The sequence below is a fragment of the Lathyrus oleraceus genome, chromosome 3 (assembly GCF_024323335.1).
Source record: "Lathyrus oleraceus cultivar Zhongwan6 chromosome 3, CAAS_Psat_ZW6_1.0, whole genome shotgun sequence".
In the NCBI taxonomy this organism is placed as follows: Eukaryota; Viridiplantae; Streptophyta; class Magnoliopsida; order Fabales; family Fabaceae; genus Lathyrus; species Lathyrus oleraceus.
This window is the reverse complement of record NC_066581.1, coordinates 334,689,043-334,693,864: the sequence shown is the minus strand read 5'-3', so window position 1 is coordinate 334,693,864 and position 4,822 is coordinate 334,689,043.

Here is a 4,822-nt window from a genome sequence, read left to right as displayed (position 1 = left end):
TCTTGGCAACCAAATACAATACAAGAGAAGAGGAGAATAAACATCCTATGGAGCCCTAGAAACAATCATCCAAAGCTCTCGAGATCGGAAGATAAGCTGCACGAAGCCTCTTCACCTCTCTCTCATAAGCTGCTTCCATGTCGGCCTTCTCCTTGGCGAGCCGATCATACTTCCTCTTCCAAACCCTGGATGACTGAGGAAGAAGAGAAGTAACCACATCATCAGGCTCATCAATAACCTGATGCTCTAGAAATTCTATCGCTGCATCCTTATCTCTGAGTTGTTGAAGAAGTTCCACTCGCTCACGAACCCATGCATGCGACCAGTCTTCATCTCTCAACTCCTCTACTCCTTGGTTAGGGAGGGTTGAAGGCCCAACCATAACCATATGGGTAGGTCTCGGATAATCATATGGCATGCGGTACTCAAGAGCTCTCTTCCTCACCCAAGCGATGTAGGGTTCCAAAGCAATGCAATTCTTCGGACCAAGCTCCTTCCTCCCCTTCCTATGAACTTTGCGCCAGGCGCGGACCATCCTATCCTTCAAGTTCTGGGCATCTTTACCCTCTTGAAAGAACACACCTTCTAACAAAATGTTATTAGGTTTATCCTTTAAGGGGAACCAAAGCTGACGGCGAGCCAAAACAGGGTTGTAGTTAATCCCACCACATGTACCAAGAAGAGGTACATTGGAGAATTCACCACAAGAGTCAATAATCTGGACACCATCATACACACGGTTATACCAAAAGATATCATCATTAGTGAGAGACATAAGTCTCGTGGACCACCGTAGACACCCCTTGTTCTCCTTGAAGGCGAGCATCTGAGGCAAGTGCAAAATAAACTACTTGTATAACAGAGGCAAACAACACACGATGGAACCACCACCTTTCGCATTTCTCATGTGCAAAGAGAAATAAGTGTCACCCAACAAAGTCGGAACGGGATTAAGAGTAGAAAAAATCCCAATAGCATTCATATCCACAAAATTGTCGATGTTGGGAAATAACACTAGCCCATAGATGAGAAGTACAAATATGGCTTCAAAGGCATCCTCACTCATGGCCTTCACAAACAAAGTAGCTTGGGCAATGAGAAAATCAGATGGGAGACCCTAAACTCCACCTTTGGTAGTCACATGAGCAACAATATCAGATACATCTACATGAAGCATGTCAGCAATCTCCTAGGAAGAAGGAACCCTCTCCAAACCACTGAACGACAACTGATCTAAGATAGGTATACCCACATGATAGGCATACTCCTCAAGTGTAGGCAAAAGCTGGAAATCCGGAAAAGTGAAACACAAATACAAAGAATCGTAGAACTGCACCAACACACTTATCAGACCTTCATCCACCTGGGTAGAAAGAATAGACAGAAGCTTCCCATGGTGAGCTTTGAACTCCAAAGGCTTTAATACATAAGATGTCAAACTCCTTAACTCTTTCAATTCGGATTGTCTGAAACTGTACTTCTTTGTATTCCTTCTTTGCTTATCCATGTCTGAAAATTTGCAAATAGACCTCTTAAGTTCCTTGAAAATTTTCATTGTTGATGATATGGATGCATATGAATGAATGAATGCATGGATGCAACAATCACACTCAATGATCAAGCAAGTCACACCACACAAAGATCACGGGATGGCTCACTTCATCGTCAATATCAATCATCCATTTTGGTGGATTATGGTTTACACCTTATCAGCACCCAAGTTCCATTGATATTGAGGATATACGAAAACGGATCAACCGCGAATCAAGGGTTTGTTGCAAGTCACGAACATGGAGTCTCGGTTAAGAACCACCCAATGGGAGTGTGTTATGGTTAAACCTGACAATCATGTTCTAAAAAGGTCCTCATAGTCATCATGTCATCTTTCGGATATTATCGGATAAAACGACTACTCGTATTCCAAAAATATTCTCAAGAGAGACTCTTATGAGTGTAGTATCGCGTAACAATCGTATCAAATCTTACACTTAAACGACCTTCGCACTACATCCTAAAATAGACTGTAGATGTTTGATTGGCTGCATTTTATGGTAAAACACTAACTGGACTCTAATGTCTCGATTGATGTCGTGACATGCTGTGGAGATGTTTGGTTGACTGCATTATGTGTTAGATCATCTAACTGTACTCTGATGTCTTGGCTGATGTCATGACATTCTGAGTAGTATACTGCAGGTTTAGCTAATACAGGATTAATTGAATGTCAAACTGGATGTTATGACATTCATCCCTGTCAGCAGATACAGAGGAATAGAACAGTTGGTGTTCTGCTATAAGTCAGTATTTATTTTCAGTCTGTTTATCAAGAAAATAACAGACCTGACATAAGGCCTACTGTATGAATGTCAAACTGGATGTTATGACATTCATCAGCGACAGCATATACTGAATAATAGGCAGGTTGGTTTTCTGCTTCAGTTCAGTATGTATCTCAGTCTGTTTATCAAGAGAATAACAGACCTGGCATAAGGCCGTTGTGTAAATGTCAAACTGGATGTTTTGACATTTATTACTGTAAGCTGATATTGAAGTATAGACAGATTGGTCTGCTACAGTACAACATTTAGCACAGTCTGTTTTCAGGAAAATAACAGACTTAGCATATGGTCTATGTTCTGGACGTCAAACTGAATGTTGTGACATTCATTCCTGACAGCATATGCTATTTGTGGAGGTCTTGAAGACTGAATCAGAATAAACAGTTTCTAAATATGGAGATATTTTAGGAACTAAATATGGAGATATTTTAGGAACTAAAAGATTGAAGACTTTGATTGTAGCAGAAACTTTCTGCTGGCTTTGTAACAGCAAAGAAGAAGTTTGCTGCGATTTCTGAAGGCCCAAATCCAGTTGGGTGATTAGGTTATAAATAGCAAATTGTAACCTAATTTTTGTAAGCCTCATAGAATGAAAATTTAGGGGTGTGTGTGAGGTAAACCTCCCAATCTGTGGGAAGGTTACCATGTGTTCCTCAGTGTTCAAAGCTGAGAGTATTTGTAACTCAAAGCCTGTAGGCAAGAGTGATTATGTTCTTGAACGAAACTGTGAAGCAAGTTCAAGTTGTTTAAACATTACAGTGTAATTATAGTGATAGGAATAGAAACTGGAGGTTTCTATCTAGGAGTTCCTAGGTATAGATTGCATTGGGTAGGGATTAAGTGAAGAGTTGTAAACGGGGGAGTTTAACTCTGAATTAATACTGCTAATAGTGGATCTTCTTCCTGGCTTGGTATGCCCCCAGACGTAGGTGAGTTGCACCGAATTGGGTTAACAATTGCTTGTGTTTTTACCTTCTGCACACTATATTTTGTCTGTTATAACTCAGTCTGGTTTTAGTCTGTTTATGAAGGGAATAACAGATATGACACATAGCCTGCAATCTGAATGTAAAACAAAATGTTATGACATTCATCATTGACTGCTGATATTGATGGACTGGTTGGTATGTTACAGCTCACTCATCTGTAATGTTGGGACAGGTGATGTTCAAAACAATGTTGAGACATCATGCTGATAACTGGTCAGGATAAATAAACATAAGGGCTATGTTTGATCTCTACTGTGTGTTTGCACTAGATGGACAAAACTGGATGTTCTTCTTTCCATGGTGGTATATTAGCAGATGTTGTAACATCTGTGAATGTGTGCATATGAGTACTGGATCATAATTTATATAAATGTCTTGTTGTATTTGCAATAATGTTAGATCAGATGTCATGATATGGAGTAGAACATCTGAACTCTGACTACACCAGAATTTCAAATGGTATCAGAGCAGGCATCCTGTTCTGGTTCTGGATGAGATCCATGGGTGATACTTTCTGGTATCTTGCAAGGAGTTATGTTAGTATTGATGTTGGAACTTGTGGAAGGTTCTGTGATCTCCCTGAATGGTCCCTTGAAGTAGGTGGATGGACTATTCATGACAGGAACTGTGTGTACCTGTCTCTGGAGGTTGGCAATTGGCCTTGTGTGGGACAACTGTGCTAAGTATTGAATCATATTCAAACTTGGTATGTTCTTGGAGGCTGATCTGGTGAAGTGCGTGTTCATAGGTTGAGTTGTATTATGATTTCCGCTGCATAATACCTGGCAAAACTCAAACTCTGATGTAGTTTCCCCTCATGTGGATGAAAGGCTTCTATATTCAAGATTTCATCATAATCTACTGCAGATGTCAAAGATACTTGAGTCTCCTCAAGTCCACTCATCATGACGTTCTCACTTCAGGATGGTAAGAATCACCTGATCACTGATTCTTTTACTCTCTTGGGTAGTGTATATGAAGACCTTGAATACTTTCAAGAAGGGTTTGTTCCAAGGAGGTGGAACTAATGTTCTATGTGATGTTAGAACATGTTGTTCAACAAGTATGCAGCTACTGTGAAGAGCAGATGTTATTAGGTGTCAAACAAAGGGATACTTTTGTTTGGAAACTACTCCTGACCTGGAAGAGGAGACATCTGTTTGTGCTAAGTTGACAAGGGTAAGGTCAACTGTGTGTGTGCTCAAGAAAGACACTTTTAGAAGTCTGATCTCTAAAAGTGGAGCTGGTTGAGATGTGACATTGTGCAATTTCCTGCTGGTTGTCTTATTCCTGTAGATTGATCAGGGTGGGATAGTTGTTCCCTGAAGTACTATGTTGTGTTGGAAGACAAGTCCCCTGGATGTTAGAAGTCAATAATGGGGTAACCTGATTGCTATATCATTTAAGAGGATTGGGACCATGAATCTTGTTATTCAAACACCACGCTCAGAAGTGGCAGTTCTTTCAAGGAGTGAGAATATGAAGATTCAGAAG